Source organism: Carcharodon carcharias, chromosome 3, assembly GCF_017639515.1.
Source record: "Carcharodon carcharias isolate sCarCar2 chromosome 3, sCarCar2.pri, whole genome shotgun sequence".
Lineage (NCBI taxonomy): Eukaryota > Metazoa > Chordata > Chondrichthyes > Lamniformes > Lamnidae > Carcharodon > Carcharodon carcharias.
The window spans coordinates 62,369,174-62,391,422 of NC_054469.1; positions in this window are offsets into that span (position 1 = coordinate 62,369,174).

A 22,249-nucleotide genomic window follows, 5' to 3' on the forward strand; every position below is an offset into this window, starting at 1 on the left:
TGCGTTGAGTTGCACTGAGCTGTGCTTAGCTGAGCTGAGCTGTGCTGAGCTGCCTTGAGCTGCACTGAGCTGTGCTTAGCTGAGCTGAGCTGTGCTGAGCTGCACTGAGGTGAGCTGAGCTGAAATGTGCTGCACTGAGCTGCACTGACCAGGGCTGGGCTGCACTGATTTGAGATCCGCTGAGGTGCACTAAGCTGAGCTGCATTAAGCTGCACTGAGTTGAGCTGAGCTGAACAGCACTGTGCTGCACTGAGCTGAGCTGAACTGAGCTGAGCTGTACTGAGCTGAGTTGCGCTGCACTGTGCTGAGCTGAATTGAGCTGTGCTGAGCTGCACTGAGCTGCACCGAGCAGGGCTGAGCTGCACTGAGCTGCACCGAGCAGGGCTGAACTGCACTGAGCTGCACCGAGCAGGGCTGATCTGCGCTGGGTTGAACTGAGCTGAGCTGCACTGAGTTGAACTATGCAGAGCTGCACGGAGTTGCACCGAGCAGGGGTAAGCTGCACTGAGCTGCACCGAGCAGGGCTGAGCTGCACTGAGCTGATCTGCGTTGAGTTGCACTGAGCTGAGCTGTGCTGAGCTGCCTTGAGCTGCACTGAGCTGTGCTTAGCTGAGCTGAGCTGTGCTGAGCTGCACTGAGCTGATCTGATCTGCGTTGAGCTGCACTGAGCTGAGTTGTGCTGAGCTGCCTTGAGCTGCACTGCGCTGTGCTTAGCTGAGCTGAGCTGTGCTGAGCTGCACTGAGGTGAGCTGAGCTGAAATGTGCTGCACTGAGCTGCACTGACCAGGGCTGGGCTGCACTGAGCTGAGCTGAACTGAGCTGAGCTGTACTGAGCTGAGTTGCGCTGCACTGTGCTGAGCTGAATTGAGCTGTGCTGAGCTGCACTGAGCTGCACCGAGCAGGGCTGAGCTGCACTGAGCTGCACCAAGAAGGGCTGAGCTGCACTGAGCAGGGCTGAGCTGCACTGAACTGCACCAAGCAGGGCTGAGCTGCACTGAGTTGCACTGATCTGCACTGACCTGAGCTGTACTGAGTTGAGCTGAGCTGCGCTGAGATGCACTGAGCTGCACCAAGCAGGACTGAGCTGCACCGACCAGGGCTGGGCTGCATTGATTTGAGATCCGCTGAGGTGCACTAAGCTGAGCTGCACTAAGCTGCACTGCGCTGCACTGAGCTGAGCTGAGCTGAACAGCACTGTGCTGCACTGAGCTGAGCTGAACTGAGCTGAGCTGTACTGGGCTGAATTGCGCTGCACTGTGCTGAGCTGAACTGAGCTGCGCTGAGCTGCACTGAGCTGCACCAAGCAGGGCTGAGCTGCACTGAGCTGAACTGAGCTGCACTGAGCTCCACTGAGCTGCACTGAGCTGCACCAAGCTGAGATTAGCTGAACAGCACTGAGCTGCACTGAGCTGAGCTGAACTGAACTGAACTGAGCTGAGCTGATTTGTGCTGAGCAGTGCTAAGCAGCGCTGAGCTGTACAGAGCTGAGCTGAGCAGAGAGGAGCTGGATTGAGCTGAGCTGAGCTGAACTGAGCTGAGCTGCACTGAGCTAATCTGCATTGAGTTGCACTGAGCTGAGCTGTGCTGAGCTGCCTTGAGCTGCACTGAGCTGTGCTTAGCTGAGCTGAGCTGTGCTGAGCCTCACTGAGGTGAGCTGAGCAGAGCGGAACTAACTGAGCAGAGCTGCACTGAGCAGGACTGAGCTGCACTGAGCTGAGATTCACTGTGCTGCACTGAGCTGAAATGCACTGAGCTGCACTAAGCTGAGCTGCACTAAGCTGCACTGAGCAGCGCTGAGCTGCACTGAGCAGCAGCAAGCTCAGGTGAACTGAGCTACATGGAGCTGCATTGAGCTGTACCGAGTTGCATTGAGCTGCACCAAGCAGGGCTGAGCTCCACTGAGCAGCACTGAGCTGAGCTGAGCCTAGCGGAGCTGTACTGAGCTGAATTGCACTGAGCAGGGCTGAGCAGCACTGAGCTGAGATGCGCTGAGCTGTCCTGAGCTACACCAATCAGGGCTTAGCTTCAGTGAGCTGAGATGCGCTGAAGTGCACTAAACTGAAATGCACGAAGCTGCACTGAGCTGAGCTGAGCTGCACTGAGCTGAGCTGAGCTGAGCAGCACTGAGCTGAGGTGAGCTGCACTAAGCTGAGCTGAGCTGCACTGAGCTGCACTGAGCAGGAGTAAGTTGCGCTGACCTGAGCTGCAGCGAGCAGGGCTGAGCTGCACTGAGCTGCACTGAGCTCTGCTGAGCTGTGCTGAGCTGCAATGAGCTGAGCTGCACTGAGGTGCACTAGGCTGAGCTGAGCTGCACTGAGCAGGACTAAGCTGCGCTGACCTGAGCTCCTCTGAGCTGAGCTGATCTGCACTGACCTGAGCTGCACTGAGTTGCACTGAGGTGAGCTGAGCTGCACTGAGCTGCGTTGAGCTGCAATGTTCTGCACCAAGCAGGTTTGTGCTGCACTGAGCTGCACTGAGGTGAGCTGAGCTGCATTGAGCTGCGCTGAGCTGCACTGAACTGCACCAACAGGGTTGAGCTGCACTGAGCTGCATTGAACAGGGCTGAGCTGCACTGAGGTGCACTAGGCTGAGGTGAGATGAGCTGAGCTGCACTGAGCAGGACTAAGCTGCGCTGACCTGAGCTCCTCTGAGCTGTGCTGAGCTCCTCTGAGCTGAGCTGCGCTAAGCTGACGTGAGCTGAGCTGCACTAAGCTGACGTGAGCTGAGCTGTGCTGAGCTGAGCTACGCTGAGCTGAGCTGCGCTGAGCTACGCTGAGCTGACCTGCGCTGTGATGAGTTGCACTGAGAAGTGCTGAGATGCACTGAGCTGAGCTACGCTGAGCAGAAACGAGCAGGGCTAAGTTGCATTGAGCTGAGTTGAACTGAGCAGAGCTGCACTGAGCTGAGCTGCGCTGAGCAGTGCTGAGCAGCACTGAGCTGTGCAGAACGGAGCCGAACAGAGCTTCACTGAGCTCCACTGAGCTCTGCTGAGCTGTGCTGAGCTGCACTGTGCTGCACTGAGCTGAGGTGAGCTGAGCTGCACTCAGCTGTGCTGAGCTGCAATGAGCTGCACCGAGCAGGGCTGAGGTGCACTGAGCTGAGATTCACTGAGCTGACATGCACTGACCTGAGCTGAACAGCACTGAGCTGCACTGAGCTGAGATGCACTGAGCTGCACTAAGCTGCACTGAGCAGCGCTGAGCTGCACTGAGCTGAGCTACGCTGAGCTGCAACGAGCAGGCTGAGCTGCACTGAGCTGAGCTGCATTGAGCTGCGCTGAGCTGCACTGAACTGCACCAACAGGGTTGAACTGCACTGAGATGCACTGAACAGGGCTGAGCTGCACTGAGGTGCACTAGGCTGAGGTGAGATGAGCTGAGCTGCACTGAGCAGGACTAAGCTGCGCTGACCTGACTTCCTCTGAGCTGTGCTGAGCTCCTCTGAGCTGAGCTGCACTAAGCTGACGTGAGCTGAGCTGTGCTGAGCTGACGTGAGCTGAGCTGTGCTGAGATGAGCTACGCTGAGCTGAGCTGCGCTGAGCTACGCTGAGCTGAGCTGCGCTGTGCTGAGTTGCACTGAGAAGTGCTGAGCTGCACTGAGCTGAGCTACGCTGAGCAGAAACGAGCAGGGCTAAGTTGCACTGAGTTGAGTTGAACTGAGCAGAGCTGCACTGAGCTGAGCTGCGCTGAGCTGAGCTGCACTGAGCAGTGCTGAGCAGCACTGAGCTGTGCAGAATGGAGCCGAACAGAGCTTCACTGAGCTCCACTGAGCTCTGCTGAGCTGTGCTGAGCTGCATTGTGCTGCACTGAGCTGAAGTGAGCTGAGCTGCACTCAGCTGTGCTGAGCTGCAATGAGCTGCACTGAGCTGAGATTCACTGAGCTGACATGCGCTGACCTGAGCTGAACAGCACTGAGCTGATGTGAGCTGCACTAAGCCAAGCTGAGCTGCACTGAGCTGCATTGAGCAGGAGTAAGTTGCGCTGACCTGAGCTGCAGCGAGCAGGGCTGAGCTGCACTGAACTGAGCTGCACTGAGCTCCACTGAGCTCTGCTGAGCTGTGCTGAGCTGCAATGAGCTGAGCTGCACTGAGTTGCACCAGGCTGAGCTGAGCTGAGCTGAGCTGCACTGTGCAGGACTAAGCTGCGCTGACCTGAGCTCCTCTGAGCTGAGCTGATCTGCACTGACCTGAGCTGCACTGAGTTGAGCTGAGCTGCGCTGAGGTGAACTGAGGTGAGCTGAGCTGCACTGAGCTGCGTTGAGCTGCAATGTTCTGGACCAAGCAGGGTTGTGCTGCACTGAGCTGCACTGAGGTGAGCTGTGCTGAGTTGAGCTGCACTGAGCTGCACCGAGCAGGGCTGAGCTGCACTGAGCTGAGCTGAGCTGCGCTGCACTGAGCTGCACCATGAAGGGTTGAGCTGCACTGAGCTTAACTGAGCAGGGCTGAGCTGCACTGAGCTGAGCTGCGCTGAGCTGAATGGAGCTGAGCTGCACTGAGCTGAGCAGCACCAAGATGAGCAGAGCAGAGTGGACCTGTCCTGAGCTCAGCTGCACCGAGCAGGGATGAGCTGCACTGAGCTGAGATGCGCTGAGCAGCACTGAGCTGTGCTGAGCAGAGCGGAACTACCTGCACCGAGCTGAGATTCACTGTGCTGCACTGTGTTGAGGTGAGCTGAGCTGCACTGAGCTGAGATTCACTGTGCTGCACTGTGTTGAGGTGAGCTGAGTTGCACTGAGCTGTGCTGAGCTGCAATGAGTTGCACCAAGCAGGGCTGAGCTGCACTGAGCTGAGTTGCACTGAGGTGCACTGTGCTGAGATGTGCTGAGCTGCACTAAGCTGCACTGAGCTGAGCTGAACAGCACTCAGCTGCACTGAGCTGAGCTGCAGTAAACTGCACAGAGCAGCGCTGAACCACACTGAGCTGCAGCAAGCTGAGGTGAACTGAGCTGCGTGGAGCTGCATTGAGCTGTGCTGAGTTGCATTGAGCTGCATTAAGCAGGACGGAGCTGCGCTAAGCTGAGCTGAGCTGCACCAAGCAGGGTTGAGCTGCACTGAGCTGCACTGAGCTGAGCTGCGCTGAGCTGAATGGAGCTGAGCTGCACTGAGCTGAGCAGCACCCAGATGAGCTGAACAGAGCGGACCTGTCCTGAGCTCAGCTGCACCGACCAGGGCTGAGCTGCACTGAACTGAGATGCGCTGAGCTGCACTGAGCTGAGATGAGCTGCACTGAGCTGAGCTGTGCTGTGCTGAGCTGCGCTGAGCTGAGCTGAGCTGAGCAGCACTGAGCTGTACTGAGCTGCACTGAGCAGAGCTGCACTAAGCTGACGTGAGCTGAGCTGTGCTGAGCTGAGCTGCGCTGTGCTGAGTTGCACTGAGATGGGCTGAGCTGCACTGAGCTGAGCTATGCTGAGCTGCATCGAGCAGGGCTGAGCTGCACTGAGCTGAGCTGAACTTAGGTGAGCTGCACTAAGCTGAGCTGCACTGAGCTGAGCTGCGCTGAGCTGAACTGCGCTGAGCTGAGCTGCGCTGAGCAGTGCTGAGCAGCACTGAGCTGTGCAAAGCGGAGCCGAGGAGAGCTGCGCTGAGCTGCACTGAGTCTGCTGAGCTGTGCTGAGCTGCACTGTGCTCCATTGAGCTGAGGTGAGCTGAGCTGCACTCAGCTGTGCTGAGCTGCACCGAGCAGGGCTGAGCTGCACTGAGCTGAGATGCACTGAGCTGCACTAAGCTGCACTGAGCTAAGCTGAGCTGCGCTGACCTGAGCTGAACGGCACTGAGCTGAGATGCACTGAGCTGCAGCAAGCTGAGCTGCACTAACTGCACTGAGCAGTGCTGAGCTGCACTGAGCTGCAGCAAGCTGAGGTGAACTGAGCTGAATGGAGATGCATTGAGTTGCGCTGAGCTGCATTGAGCTGCGCTGAGCAGGACTCAGCTGCACTGAGCTGAGCTGAGCTGCACTAAGCAGTGCCGAGCTTCACTAAACTGAGCTGCACTAAGCTGCACTGAGCTGAGCTGAGCTGCACTGAGCTGAGTTGAGCAGCACTGAACTGAGGTGAGCTGCACTAAGCTGAGCTGAGCTGCACTGAGCTGCACTGAGCAGGACTAAGTTGCGCTGTCCTGAGCTGCACCGAGCAGGGCTGAGCTGCACTGAGCTGAGCTGCACTGAACTCCACTGAGCTGTGCTGAGCTGCACTGAGCTGAGCTGCGCTGAGCTCTGCTGAGCTGTGCTGAGCTGCACTGAGCTGAGCTGTACTGAGCTGAGCTGCACTGAGGTGCACTAGGCTGAGGTGAGCTGAGCTGAGCTTCACTAACCTGACGTGAGCTGAGCTGCGCTGCACTGGGTTGAACTGAGAAGGGCTGAGCTGCACTGAGCTGAGCTACGCTGAGCTGCAACGAGCAGGGCTGAGCTGCACTGAGCTGAGCTGCACTGAGCTGAGCAGTGCTGAGAAGCACTGACCTGTGCAGAGCAGAGCCGAACAGAGCTTCACTGAGCTCCACTGAGCTGTGCTGAGCTGTGCTGAGCTGCTCTGTGCTGCACTGAGCTGAGGTGAGCTGAGCTGCAGTCAGCTGTGCTCAGCTGCAATGAGCTGCACTGAGCAGGGCTGAGCTGCATTGAGCTGAGATGCACTGAGGTGCACTGAGCTGAGATGCGCTGAGCTGTACTAAGCTGCACTGAGCTGAGCTGAGCTTCGCTGACCCGAGCTGAACAGCACTGAGCTGAGATGCACTAAGCTGCACTGACCTGCAATGAGCAGGACTAAGTTGCGCTGACCTGAGCTGGACCGAGCAGGGCTGAGCTGCACTAAGCTGAGCTGCGCTGAACTCTGTTGAGCTGTGCTGAGCTGTGCTGAGCTGAGCTGCACTGAGCTGCACTAGGCTGAGGTGAGCTGAGCTGAGCTGCACTGAGCAGGACTTAGCTGCGCTGACCTGAGCTCCTCTGAGCTGTGCTGAGCTGCACTGAGCTGAACTGAGAAGGGCTGAGCTGCACTGAGCTGAGATACGCTGGGCTGCAACGAGCAGGGCTGAGCTGCACTGAGCAGAGCTGCACTGAGCTGAGCTGCGCTGTGCTGAGCTGCACTGAGCAGTGCTGAGCAGCACTGAGCTGTGCAGAGCAGCACTGAGCTGTGCAGAGCAGAGCTGAACAGAGCTTCATGAGCTCCACTGAGCTCTGCTGAGCTGTGCTGAGCTGCATTGTGCTGCACTGAGCTGAGGTGAGCTGAGCTGCACTCAGCTGTGCTGAGCTGCAATGAGCTGCACCGAGCAGGGCTGAGCTGCACTGAGCTGAGATGCTCTGAGGTGCACTCAGCTGAGATGCGCTGAGCTGCGCTGAGCTGCACTAAGCTGCACTGAGCTGAGCTGAGCTGACCTGAGCTGAACAGCACTGAGCTGAGATGCACTGAGCTGCACTAAGCTGAGCTGCACTAAGCTGCGCTGAGCAGCGCTGAGCTGCACTGAGCTGAGCTGAGCTGCACCGAGCAGGGTTGAGCTGAGCTGAGCTGCGCTGAGCTGAGCTGCACTGAGCTGTGCTGAGCTGCACTGAGCTGAGCTGAGCTGCACCGAGCAGGGCTGAGCTGAGCTGAGCTGCGCTGAGCAGAGCTGCACTGAGCTGTGCTGAGCTGCACTGAGTAGCACTAAGCTGAACTGAGCAGAGCGGAGCTGTACTGAGCTGAGCTGCAGCGAGCAGGACTGAGTTGCACTGAGCTGAGATGCGCTGATCTGTACTGAACTGCACCAAGCGGGGCCGAGCTTCACTGAGCTGAGATGCGCTGAGGTGCACTAAACTGAGCTGCACTAAGCTGCACTGAGCTGAGAAGAGCTGAGCTGCACTGGGCTGAGGTAAGCTGCACTAGGCTGAGTTGAGCTGCACTGAGCTGCACTGAGCGGGACTAAGTTGCGCTGACCTGAGCTGCACCGAGCAGAGCTGAGCTGCACTGAGCTGAGCTGCACTGTGAGGTGCACTACGCTAAGATGAGCTGAGCTGAGCTGCACTAACCTGACTTGAGCTGAGCTGTGCTGAGCTGAGCTACGCTGAGCTGCAACGAGCAGGGCTGAGCTGCACTGAGCTGAGCTGCACTGAGCTGATCTGCGCTGAGCTGCGCTGAGCAGTGCTGAGCAGCACTGAGCTGTGCAGAGCAGAGCCGAACAGAGCTTCACTGAGCTCCACTGAGCTCTGCTGAGCTGTGCTGAGCTGCACTGTGCTCCATTGAGCTGAGGTGAGCTGAGCTGCACCCAGCTGTGCTGAGCTGCAATGAGCTGCACTGAGCAGGGCTGAGCTGCACTGAGCTGAGATGCACTGAGCTGCACTAAGCTGCACTGAGCTAAGCTGAGCTGCGCTGACCTGAGCTGAACAGCACTGAGCTGAGATGCACTGAGCTGCACTAAGCTGAGCTGCACTAACTGCACTGAGCAGCGCTGAGCTGCACTGAGCTGCAGCAAGCTGAGGTGAACTGAGCTGCATGGAGATGCATTAAGTTGCGCTGAGTTGCATTGAGCTACGCTGAGCAGGACTGAGCTGCACTGAGCTGAGCTGAGCTGCACCGTGCAGGGCTGAGCTGAGCTGAGCTGAGCTGCGCTGAGCTGAGCTGCACTGAGCTTTGCTGAGCTGCGCTGAGCAAGACTGAGCTGCACTGAGCTGAGCTGAGCTGCATCAAGCAGGGCCGAGCTTCACTGAACTGAGATGCGCTGTGGTGCACTAAACTGAGCTGCACTAAGCTGCACTGAGCTGAGTTGAGCAGCACTGAACTGAGGTGAGCTGCACTAAGCAGAGCTGAGCTGCACTGAGCAGGACTAAGTTGCGCTGACCTGAGCTGCACCGAGCAGGGCTAAGCTGCACTGAGCTGAGATGCACTGAGCTCTCCTGAGCCACACCGAGCAGGGCTGAGCTTCACGGAGCTGAGATGCGCTGAGGTGCACTAAACTGATCTGCACTAAGTTGCACTGAGCTGAGCTGAGGTGCACTGAGCTGAGCTGAGCAGCACTGAGCTGAGGTGAACTGCACTAAGCTGAGCTGAGCTGCGCTGAGCTGTGCTGAGCTGTGCTAAGCTGCACTGAGGTGCACAAGGCTGAGGTGAGCTGAGCTCAGCTGCACTGAGCAGGACTAAGCTGGGCTGACCTGAGCTCCTCTGAGTTGTGCTGAGCTGCACTGAGCTGAGCTGCACTGAGGTGCACTAGGTTGAGGTGAGCTGAGCTGAGCTTCACTAATCTGACGTGAGCTGATCTGCGCTGCGCTGGGTTGAACTGAGAAGGGCTGAGCTGTGCTGAGCTGAGCTGCGCTGAGCAGTGCTGAGCTGCGCTGAACAGTGCTGAGCAGCACTGATCTGTGCAGAGCAGAGCCGAACAGAGCTTCACTGAGCTCCACTGAGCTCTGCTGAGCTGTGCTGAGCTGCACTGTGCCGCACTGAGCTGAGGTGAGCAGCAATGAGCTGCACTGAGCAGGGCTGAGCTGCACTGAGCTGAGATGCACTGAGGTGAGATGCGCTGAGGTGCACTGAGCTGAGATGCGCTGAGCTGTACTAAGCTGCACTGAGCTGAGCTGAGCTGCACTGAGCTGAGCTGAGCAGCACTGAGCTGAGGTGAGCTGCACTAAGCTGAGCTGAGCTGCACTGAGCTGTGCTGAGCTGCACCGAGCAGGACTAAGTTGCGCTGACCTGAGCTGCACCGAGCAGGGCTAAGCTGCACTGAGCTGAGATGCACTGAGCTCTCCTGAGCCGCACCGAGCAGGGCTGAGCTTCACGGAGCTGAGATGCGCTGAGGTGCACTAAACTGATCTGCACTAAGTTGCACTGAGCTGAGCTGAGGTGCACTGAGCTGTGCTGAGCTGCACTGAGCTGAGCTGCACTGAGCTCTGCTGAGCTGTGCTGAGCTGCACTGAGCTGAGCTGCACTGAGGTGTGCACGGCTGAGGTGAGCTGAGCTGAGCTGCACTGAGCAGGACTAAGCTGCGCTGACCTGAGCTCCGCTGAGCTGTGCTGAGCTGCACTGAGCTGAGCTGCACTGAGCTGAGCTGTACTGAGGTGCACTAGGCTGAGGTGAGCTGAGCTGAGCTTCACTAACCTGATGTGAGCTGAGCTGCGCTGCGCTGGGTTGAACTGAGAAGGGCTGAACTGCACTGAGCTGAGCTACGCTGAGCTGCAACGAGCAGGGCTGAGCTGCACTGAGCTGAGCTGTGCTGAGCAGTGCTGAGCAGGGCTGAGCTGTGCAGAGCAGAGCCGAACAGAGCTTCACTGAGCTCCACTGAGCTCTGTTGAGCTGCACTGTGCTGCACTGAGCTGAGGTGAGCTGAGCTGCACTCAACTGTGCTGAGCTGCAATGAGCTGCACTGAGCAGGGCTGAGCTGCACTGAGCTGAGATGCGCTGAGCTGTACTAAGCTGCACTGAGCTGAGCTGAGTTGCGCTGACCTGAGCTGAACAGCACTGAGCTGAGATGCACTAAGCTGCACTGAGCTGAGCTGAGCTGCACTGAGCTGAGGTGAGCTGCACTAAACTGAGCTGAGCTGCACTAAGCTGTGCTGAGCTGCACCGAGCAGGACTAAGTTGCGCTGACCTGAGCTGCACCGAGCAGGGCTGAGCTGCACTGAGTTGAGATGCACTGAGCTGTCCTGAGCTGCAGCAAGCAGGGCCGAGCTTCACTGAGCTGAGATGCGCTGAGGTGCACTAAACTGAGCTGCACTAAGCTGCACTGACCTGAGCTGAGCTGCACTGAGCTGAGCTGAGCAACACTGAACTGAGGTGAGCTGCACCAAGCTGAGCTGAGCTGCACTGGGCTGCACCAAGCAGGGCTGAGCTGCACTGACCTGAGCTCCACTGAGCTCCGTTGTGCTGTGCTGAACTGCACTGAGCTGAGCTGCACCGAGCAGGGCTGAGCTGCACTGAGCAGCACTGAGCTGCACCGAGCAGGGCTGAGCTGCACTGAGCAGCACTGAGCTGCACCGAGCAGGGCTGAGTTGCACTGAGCTGAGCTCCACTGAACTGCACTGAGCAGCACTGAGCTGCGCTGAGCTTTACTGAGCTCCTCTGAGCTGTGCTGAGCTGCACTGACCTGAATGAGCTGCACTGAAGTGCACTAGGCTGAGGTGAGCTGAGCTGCACTAAGCTGAGGTGAGCTGAGCTGCACTGAGCTGAGCTGAGCTGCGCTGAGCTGAGCTGCGCTGTGCTGCACCGAGCAGAGTTGAGCTGCAATCTGTTGAGCTGAACTGAGCTGAGATGCGATGAGCAGTGCTGCAGCACTGAGCTGTGCTGAGCTGAGCTGCACTGTGCTGAGCTGCACTGAGCTGTGTTGAGTAGTCCTGAGCTGCACTGTGCTTAGCTGAGATGTGCTGAACTGAGCTCTGTTGAACTGAGCTGAGCTGAGCGTCACTGAGCTTTGAAGAAGAGTCATATGGACTCAAAACATTAACTCTGTTTCTCTCTCCACAGATGCTGTCTGAGTTTTTCCACCATTTTCTGTTTTTATTTGTGCTGAGCTGATGGGGGAAGACCGACAATGTGAGTTAGGTACGGGACATGTCAGCATGGACTGAGAAGAGGGGAGTATGGGAGTGTAAACTTGCGGTAGGAGGTGAGGTGGATCTGGGGCATGTCACATAAAGCTAGTGGACAGGAAAGCAGAGTGCTTCATTGAAGGTGGCAGGGAAGGTTGAGAAAACAATTAAAAAGCATGCAGCATCCTGGGCTTTATAAACAGGCAGGAGTACAAAAGCAACTAAAATTATGACATACCTGTATAAAGCACTAATTCAGCCTCAACTGGAGTATTGTGTCCAATTCTGGGAAACACACTTTAGGAAAGATGTGAAAGATTAAGAGAGGGAGCACAAAAAGCTTATGACAATAGTCCCAGGGATGAGGAACTTCAGTTATGTGGATAGATTAGAGAAGCTGGGGCTGTTCTCTTTAGAGAAGAGAATGTTGAGACGACATTTTATAGAGATGTTCAAAATCATTAGGAGTCTGGACAGGGTAGATGGAGAGAAACTGCTCAAGAACTAAAGGTCACAAATTTAGGTTGGTTGGCATAAGAAACAATGGTAATGTGAGGAAATGCTTTTTTACCCAGCAAGTGATTAGGCTCTAGAATGCCCTTGGTGAGAGAGTGGTGGAGGCAAATTCAATTGTGGCTTTCAAAAGGGAATTGGATAAGCATCCACAGAGAAAAAATTGCAGGGCTATGGGGAAAGTGCAAGGGAGTGGGACTAGCAGGCACAAACAGGACAGGCTGAATGGTTTTCTTCTGTGTTGCAGTCATTCTAGTCCACAATCCATGTCAGTGTGACTGACAATCCGATTTAGAAACAGTGAATAAAAATGCATATTCACAATTTCTCCTCTTGAAATGAGGGGAAAATCTGCACAAGTTCTTTTCTTAGGTAACTTTTGCGAGGGGCAGTGTTAGGGGTAGTGTTAGTGCTAGAAATGGAACATTATTATTTGAAGAATCTACTGTCACCATCAAGCAATCCAGCAGAACAGGAGAAAATTATTTACACAAAAAGCAGTGAGACTGTGGAATTCACTTTCAGGATTATTCAGCTATGTCAGTCTTCAAGTTTAGGTTGGAAAGGTGGATGAAGAAGTAAGGGACAAAGGGATTGGGAACAGATCAGATAAATGGGATTAGAATTACTGGTTCATTTGGAAGGTAATCACTGACACAAACTAAATGGCCTGCTCCTGTGTTTGAGTTTCAATTTCTTTCCATAGCAGAAAACTATGAAAAGAGGGGGATTCCTCACAGACTTAAAGAGGGTGATTACTCCTTTACTGCACCCTGATCACCTCCCCACTAAGGCAGCATTGAAGAAAAGTACTATCCTATCGTACCCCTGTTCTTTGGTCCATGGGTCAGTACATGGTTGTCAAAGGACACAATGTTCCCCTTGAAAGACCAGCAGCAGCTCTTTAACAGCTACTGCTGTGCCCGTTATTCTCCCCCAATTCAATGAATGAGCTTCCTGTACCAGATCTGATCCATGCAGGGAGTACGTGGATCATGTTTAAATTAAATGATTGTAAATTGGCAAGTACTTTATGCCAGGTTTATTGGATGGAAAATGTTGGTGGATCCATCAACCCCTGCATCCAAATTCCTATAGAGTCCAGCCTAATGTCTGGAGTTTGAATTTTGTAATGCTCCAGTGGACTTAAAACACTGGTTATGAATTTCCTTAGGGCTCCTCCAGCTCTGCTGCTCTAACTTTGCTAAAAGCATGGCAGAAATCTTAATAGTGTACAAGCATAGGGGTTTTACCTGCACTTGTGACAAAGTTATGGCAGTGGAGCAAGAACAGTTCTGAGGCAGCCATCATCTTTTTCTTGCTTATTTTTTACTGGATGTAAATGGTTTGTATGATTGCTTTAAGTGCAGTGCACACTGCAATGGGACTTGCAAATGATCCCATATGGTTGCTTATTAGGAACAGAAGCTATTTAGAATGACAGTTTGCAGACTGTAAAAAGTAATTGTTTATGGCGTTACTTAGAGCATTTTTAAAAATAGTATTAGGGACAGGAACATAATGTAAAACATACCTTTATTCAGCAATTAAATTCTAAAATGGCTAAGTCTTGCCATTGTCAAAGGCAGAATAGTCAGCAAAACAACACGTTGTCAAGAAATTCACAGATGGTGAATTAGTTCCACAAACTGGTCAGACACTCACTGTTAGGGCAGATAGAGATTAAACAGATGTTACGTGAAAAGTTAGCCAAATTTTAATCTTAGCCCTGCCAGTGCCATTAATTCAGCCACCCCATTCCATGCCACTAATACTTTCCAGCCTCTACAGATAAGCAACAGAAATCAGTCAGTTAAAATATCAAAGTGTAATTCTGACATTATTACTGAATGGTTGCGTAGATTTTTTTTTTTAATCTGCTAGCCTAATAACAATGATCAAAACAAGACAAAAACAGAAACAGAAATACCTGGAAAAACTCAGCAGGTCTGGCAGCATCGGTGGAGGAGAGCACAGTTGACGTTTCCAGTCCTCATGACCCTTCAACAGAACTAAGTAAAAATAGGTAAGGGGTGAAATATAAGCTGGTTTAAGGCAGTGGTGGGGAGGGGGCAGGGGGGCGGGGGGGCTGGGATGGTTGGGACAAGCAGCCAGTAATAGTGGAGATAAACAAAAGAAGTCACAGACCAAAGGGCAAAGAAGTGTTGAAGGTGGTGACATTATCAAGATCTAAAGTTGTTGAACTCAATATTCAGTCCGGAAGGCTGTAAAGTGCCTAGTCGGAAGATGAGGTGCTGTTCCTCCAGTTTGCATTGAGCTTCACTGGAGTAATGCAGCAAGCCAAGGACAGACATGTGGGCAAGAGAGCAGGGTGGAGTGTTAAAATGGCAAGCGACAGGGAGATCTGGGTAATGCTTGCGGACAGACCGAAGGTGTTCTGCAAAGCGGTCACCCAGTCTGCGTTTGGTTTCTCCAATGTAGAGGAAACCACTTTGGGAGCAACAAATGCAGTAGACCTGCCCCTTCACTTCCTCTCTTCTCACTATCCAAGGGCCCAAACACTCCTTTCAAGTGAAGCAGCATTTCACTTGCACATCCCTCAACTGAGTCTACAGCATTCGCTTCTCTTCCCACCTATTTCCATTATTTTTAAATGTATTTCCACTCTTTGTTGATCTCTACCTTTTAGCACTTTTAGTATTCCCCCATCCCCACTAGTGCTATCTGTACCTTGTCTGTCCTGCTTTCCACTCTTAATTAGCACATTCCTTTAGATAATATCACCACCTTCAACACCTCTTTGTCCTTTGGTCTGTGACTTCTTTTGGTTGTCTCCTCCTATCACTGGCTGCTTGTCCCAACAACCACACCCCAACCATGCCCCCCCCGCTCCCCCCACACACACACACACACACCCCCCCCCCCCCGCTACCCCTTAAACCAGCTTATATTTTACCCCTTTCCTATTTTTGCTTAGTTCTGTTGAAGGGTCATGAGGACTCAAAACATCAACTGTACACCTCGCCACAGATGCTGCCAGATCTGCTGAGTTTTTCCAGGTATTTCTGTTCCTGTTTTTGTTTTGGATTTCCAGCATCCGCAGTTTTTTGCTTTTCTGATCAAAACAAGGTTTTCTTGTTATTGCTTGATTTTTGTACCTACCAGGAGGCATTGACGATAACATTTTAAAAATATCAAGGGGTTCCTGCCATGAATATCAAGGCAATATATATTTTTCCTTTAATTTGAATGTTTTTGACAATTTCTCTAGCTCCGACTTTGATTTTCTTAATCATGCTTACACAGATTATTTGAAAGTTAGGATTTGGCTGTTTGGGATTGTACCTTTCTGGCCTTATGTTTTTAATCTTGTGGATGTTTAATGTTTTTTGCTTCTGCTCATGACTCTCCTTCCCAACTCACAGGATAACAGCAACATAATCAAGCCAAGTGACTCTACAGAAGATGATTCTGAAGAGTGAGGGTTTGAAAGTACAGCTCCTTTTTTTAAAAAAAAACACCATTTTTAGGCATATGCCTTAACATACATTGCTGGGAAAGGTTGGCAAGCATACTCATTCTGACAGTAGCATGATACATTTGAAAGAGCAGAACATTTGAGTCTGACTCTAAAGAGACAGTCATAATGACTTCATTCTGAATCATTTTATTAATTAAAAGCCAAAAACTGCGGATGCGGGAAATCCAAAACAAAAATGAAAATACCTGGAAAAACTCAGCAAGTCTGGCAGCATCTGCGGAGAGGAGCACAGTTAATGTTTCGAGTCCGAATGACCCTTCAACAGAAAATTCAACAGAAGGGTCATTCGGACTCGAAATGTGTTCCTCTCCGCAGATGCTGCCAGACTTGTTGAGTTTTTCCAGGTATTTTTGTTTTCATTTTATTAATTAAGCAGGTGGCTTTTTGGGATTGTGTCACATTGCTGTGGACTAACATCAAGTAACACTGTTTGAGCCTGGGTACATGGGAACTTTACCCTTCGCTTCCCAGGGTTTGTCAAACCAGAAGGAATGAAGTTGAAATCCTGCAGTGTGATACTTGTAACATCTTGGTTGATGCATTCACGTTGCATTCACTATTTTATCAAAGTTGCGAGTTGATTAATTTTAAGCAGACATCTAATCTCTTTAAAATAATCAAAGGGAGGTATTGCACATAAATGCATCAAGCAATATATTACAATTATCATATAACTGAACTGCACCCATTAAACTGTACACGTCTTGTGTAAATATCTCTTAAAATAGTAGGCATTGCCATGTGTCATTAGAAAAAGTATGACATCAAGGCCACCTTTGACTGAGTTTTGCATCAAGGAGCCCTAGCAAAACTGGAGTCAATGGGAATCAGGTGAAAAACTGTCCATTGGCTGGAGTCATACCTAGAACAAAGAAAGATGGTTGTGGCTGTTGGAGGTCAGTCATTTCAATTCCAGGACATCACTGCAGGAGTTCCTCAGGATAGTGCCCTCGGCCCAACCATCTTCAACTACTTTATCAATGTCCTTCTTTCCATCATAAGGTCAGAAGTGGGGATGTTCACTGATGATTGCACAATGTTCAGCACCATTCATAACTCCTCAGCTACTGAGGCAGTCCATGTCCAAATGCAGCAAGACCTGGACAATATCCAGGTTTGGGCTGACAAGTGACAAGTAATGTTTGCACCACACAAGTGTCAGACAATGACCATCTCCAACAAGAGAGAATCCAACCATTGCCCCTTGATGTTCAATGGCATCATCATCACTGAATTCCCCACTATCAACATCCTGGGGGTTACCACTAACCAGAAACTGAACTGGACTAGCCATATAAATACTGTGACTACAAGAGCAGGTCAGAGGCTAGGAATCCTGCGGCAAGTAACTTACCTCCTGACTCCCTAAAGCCTGTCTACAATTTACAAGACATAAGTCGAGGATGTGATGGAATATTCTCCACTTGCCTGGATGAGTGCAGCTCCCTTAACACTCAAGAAGCTTGACGCTGTCCAGGCCAAAGCAGCCCGCCTGATTAGCACCAGATTAACAAACATTCACTCCCTCCACCACCAACGGACGTAGCAGCAGTGTGTACTATCCACAAGATGCACTGCAGGAATTCACCAAGGCTCCTTCGACAGGAGCTTCCAAACCCACGACCACTACCATCTAGAAGGACAAGGGCAGCAGATAGATGGGAACACCACTACCTGTAAGTTCCCCTGCAAGTCACTCACCATCCCGATTTGGAAATATATTGCTGTTCCTGCTGTCGCTGGGTCAAAATCCAGTAACTCCCTCCCTAACAGCACTGTGGGTGTACCTACACCACATGGACTGCAGCCATTCAAGAAGGCAGCTCACCACCACCTCCTCAAGGGCAACTAGGGATGGGCAATAAATGCTGCACCAGCCAGAGAAGCCCACATCCCGTGAATGAATTTTTAAAAATGTTTTATTAAGTATTTTCATCTAAATAAATTAATTAGCACAGGTAAAAATTATTGTGTGTCATATGATAAACTGTATGGAGACATGGGCCCAAGCTTTAAGGTCAGTGAGCAGACACAATTGGCGGGCCCACAATCGGCTGGGGAATGGACCACAGACCGCGATTGGCCGCCAACTGTGATTTCATGCTGGTTGGCCAACTAACGGCTAGCCAGTGTGAAAAGCACGCTGAGAATCTCAGCACTGCCAGGGTGTGGGCAGGAAGAGGGCAGGCTCTGACATCAATGCGGGCGCGGACCAGAGCTGAGAGAAAGCTTCCTGAAGGCAGAGAGCTGCCTCAGGGAGCTGAAGACCTGAAAAATAAAAAAATAATGTTTCAGAAGCTGAAAGAAAGTGTCCATGCATCATAATAAATCACCTGAAAATTTAGCGACTGAAAAAGCTGTCCACAGAAACTTATTTATGTTTTATTTCATCACGAAAATCTCATCCCACCTATGGATGAAGTTTCGTGAATAATGTAAAGGCCACTTGTCCAATTCGCCAGTCTGCCAACCATAAGGCTGGATGGACCATGAAAAATCAGAGTCAATTTCTCCGTGAATGGGCTTAATTGGCCTCTTAATTGTCGGTGAGTGTGCTTCTGACTTCTGTGCGTGCCCACTGACTGAAATATCGTGCGAGCACGGCATGACGTCAGGAAGTTCGCTTGATGTCACCTCGTGCGATTTCACACTAGATCAGGTTGGACGCGCGCCCACCCGCCCAGCTAAAATTTCTGCCTCTGGTTGCAGAGTGAGGAAGGTTGGGAACTGAATGTTCCAGGATACCGAACTTTTGCAAGTTATAGGCAAAATGGAAAAAGTTGTTGGGGCGGGAGGGATGGGTTTAGGGGTAGCGTTGAAAATAATGGTTGGAACTGAATGTTTCTAGTCCAATGAAGGAAGAGGCATAGCTGGATCTGGTTCTGGCAATAGGATCTGTCAAGTGAATTAAGTGACACTTAGTGGATAGTGATCATGACATTATAAGGTTTAGGTTAGAACAGGACAAGGAGGAATCTAGAATAAAAATAATCGGATAAGTGCCAATTTCAGTGATGTGAGAATGGATCTGGCTCAGGAAAATTGGAGTCAAAGATTGGCAGGCAAAACATGAAATGGAAAAATTGACTGTTTTTAAAGAAGAGCTGGTTCAGGTACAGTCGCTGCCCATTCCTCTTAAGGGGAAAAGGTAGGACTAGCAAAACCAGAGCTCCCTGGATGTCAAACGTGATTGAGAGTAAGATGAAGCAGAAAAAAGATGCACGTAGCAGATGTTAAGTTGATAATGCAAGTGAGACCTAGGCTGAATATAAAAAGTTCAGTGGCAGCAAAAAGAAAATATGAGAAGAGTATGGCAGCTAACATAAAGGGATAGTAAAAGGAGGGGTGGGACTGATTAAGCACCAAGAAGGGAATTTGTGCATGGAGGCAGAGAATATGGCTGAGGTACTGAATGAGTACTTTGCATGCCTTTACCAAGGAAGGAGATGCTGCAAGAAATCATAATAAAAGAAGAGGTAGCTGAAACACTGGATGGCTAAAATTAATAAAGGGGTTGTAGTTGAAAGGCTGATTGTCCTTAAAATTGATAAGCTACCAGGACCAGATGAAATGCACGTGAAAACATTGAGAAAAGTAAGGGTTAAAATTGTGGAAGCGCTAGCTTTAATCTTCAAATCCTCCTTAGTGAAAGGGGTGGTACCAGCAGATTGAGATTTGCAAATGTTACACTCTTCTTAAAAAGGCTGTAAGAGTAAACTCAGCAACTAAAGGCCATTCAGCTTAACATAGGTGGTAGGAAAGCTTTTAGCAATGATAACCCTCAATAAAATTAACAGACACTTAACAAGTGTGGATTAATTAAGGGAAGCCGACATGGATTCGATAAGGGCAAATTGTGTTTAACTAAGTTGTTTGAGTTATTTGTTGAGGTGACAGAGAGGGTTGATGAGGGCAATGCGGTCATATGCATGAACTTGCAAAAGATGTTTGATAAAGTGCCACATAATAGGCCTGACAGCAAAGCTGAAGCCCCTGTATAAAAGAGATAGTAACAGCATGGATACAAATGTGGTTAGGTGACAGAAAACAGATAGATGTGGTGAATAGTTGTGTTTCAGACTGCAGGAAGCAATATAGTGAGGTTCTCTGGGGGCAGCACTTGGACCACTTTTCCTTGATCTATATTAATGACCTAGACATGGGTATGCAGGGCACAATTTCAAAATTGTCAGATGATACAAAACTTTGAAATATTGTGAACTGTGTGTTGAAAAGTGACAAACTTCAAGAGGACACAGAAAGGCAGGTGGAATGGGTGGATACATGGTAGATGAAATTTACTGCAAAGAAGTGTGAAGTGATACATTTTGGTAGGAAGATGAGGCTTAGCAGTACAAAATAAAGGGTACAATTCTAAAAAGGGTGCAGTAATGGAGTGACCTGGAAGGATATGTGCACAAAGTGTTGGAGGTGGCAGGGCAGGTTGAGAGATTGGTTAAAAGGTCATACGGGATCCTGGCATCACAAATCAAGGCATAGAATAGAAAAGCAAGAAAGTGTTGATGAACTTTTATAAAAGACCAGTTCAGTGTCAGCTGGAGTATTGTATCAAATTCTGGTCACTATATATTAGGAAGAATGTGAGGGTTTTAGAGAGGATGCAGAAAAGGTTTACTAGGATGGTTCCAGGGAAGTTACGTGGATAGATTGGAGAAGCTGGTGTTGTTCTTCATGGAGAAGAGGGGATTTAGAGGAGATTTGACAGGGAAAAATTTTCCCCCCAGTTGGGGGGAAGTGCAGGAGCGGGTGCAGGCAGGCACACCTCCAATCGGCGCCCCAAATTGGGAGCACGCCGCCATTTTATGTGGGTGGGCCAATTATGGCCCGCCCAGTGTGACATCCGCCAGGAGCTGCTATGCGCTCCCTGTGTGGGCGGGGGCTGGGGGGGGGGTTGCCTCAGGCAGGAGTGTGCTTTTCCGCGCATGCGCATGAAAGAGCACACTGATCTCGCTGAGGCTAAGTGCTGCCTCAGGGAGATTGGCTCCAAATTAAAATTTGCAATAAAAATGATAGAAAAATTTCACTGACAGGTCCCTTCATGTGACACCATCACATGAGTTGGGACATGTCCATAACTTTAAATGAAACCTTTATTAAAAATTTAAATACTCTCATGAAACCTCATCCCACCCGTGGGTGAGGTTTCATGCTTTTTCCGAAGCCCGCCAGCTTCTTAATGTTGGACGGGCAGGTCCAATAATGATTTTAATTAGTTTCTCAATGGCCTCAATAGGCCGTTGACAGGTCGGCAGGCACACAGCTGACTCGGCTGTGCCCCCATTGACCTGAAAATGGAAATGACGCGGGGTGACGTCGGGAGTTCCACCCGACATCATACCGCATCATTTTATGCGTCGGCGAGTGAGCCCCGCCCCTGCTCGTCTACCGGAAGATCCTGCCCATAGAGGTGTTCAAAATCATGAGGGGTCTAGTCAGAGGAGAGGGGTTCCATTGGCAGAAGGATCATGAAACACAGAATAGCAATTTATTGTGATTGGAAAAAGAATCTAGGGTGACATGAGGAAAATCTTTTAAACAGCAAGTGGTTAGGATCTGGAATGGTGGAGGCAGATTCAACTGTGGCTTTCAAAATGGAATCGGATAAGAAGGGGAATAATTTGCAGGGCTCAGGAAAAGGGGTGGGGCAGTAAAGCTAGCTGAATTGTTCATTCCATGGACACAACAGTTATGCCATAACCATTGATTCTATGGATTCTATGGGCAGAATCTTAGGCCTTGTGGGTGGGTGCATGCCCGACCCAATCGGGTGTAAAATAGCGCTAGAAGAATTCAGGAGAATGTCCCAATTCCATCCCACACTGCACAATCTTTAGGGCAGTGGGCGCGCGGGTGTCGGAGCCATGCCCACCATCAGTTAAAAGGCCACTTCAGGCCATTAAAAACCCAACTAAACCCGATTTTATGTTGCCCATGTGATTTCACGCTCATCGCATGGGCAAAATGGGCAGGCGAGCAGTCCACATTTTGCAAAATCTCATCCAAGGGCTGGATAAAAAGGGTCAGCAGTATTGCCAATGTGAGTAGTGAGGAGTTTAGGAGATAGTTTGCTGCTGGTTGCTTATTTGAACATGACAACTTCATCTCTGTTCTGAGCTTTACTCTCACCATTTCTAGGCTTCATTTCAGGACTTATTGTTGTCTCCAAGGCCCCTGGAGAATTTTGACCGTGTGGACTTCCAGATATCAGACAGTTTTGCCTTACCCCGGTAATGGGGATTGTGCTCTCTGCTGGAGGCACCTCCTCTGAGGACGAAGAGAGGGGCAGAAGGGAGAGGAGGCTAGGTGTCCCAGGCAGAAGGACACAAAGGGCGCAGGCACAAGGTGTGCAGGGCCATCAGGAAGTCCAAGGTGGAAGGGGGCCACAGAAGATGCCCCTATCCTGCTGCCAGGGTTTACAGATGGCGATGCAGCTACCTCAATATGTCTGAGGTGCAATGCCAAAAGAGGCTCTGCCTCCTCCAGGGAGACTGTGACATCCATTTATTAGATGATTGGGCCTGAGATCAGCTCCGACTGTGTGGGTGGACACCCCATGCTAGTGGCTCTGAAGGTCACAGTGACCCTCAACTTCTATGCCTCCACCTCTTTCCAGGGGTCGGTGGGAGATCTTTGTGGAGTATCCTAATCAGCTGTCCACAGTTGCTTCAAGCTGGTGACAGAAGCTTTGTTCAGGCAGGTAATGACATTTATTCATTTCTGTACGGACGAGGCCAGCCAG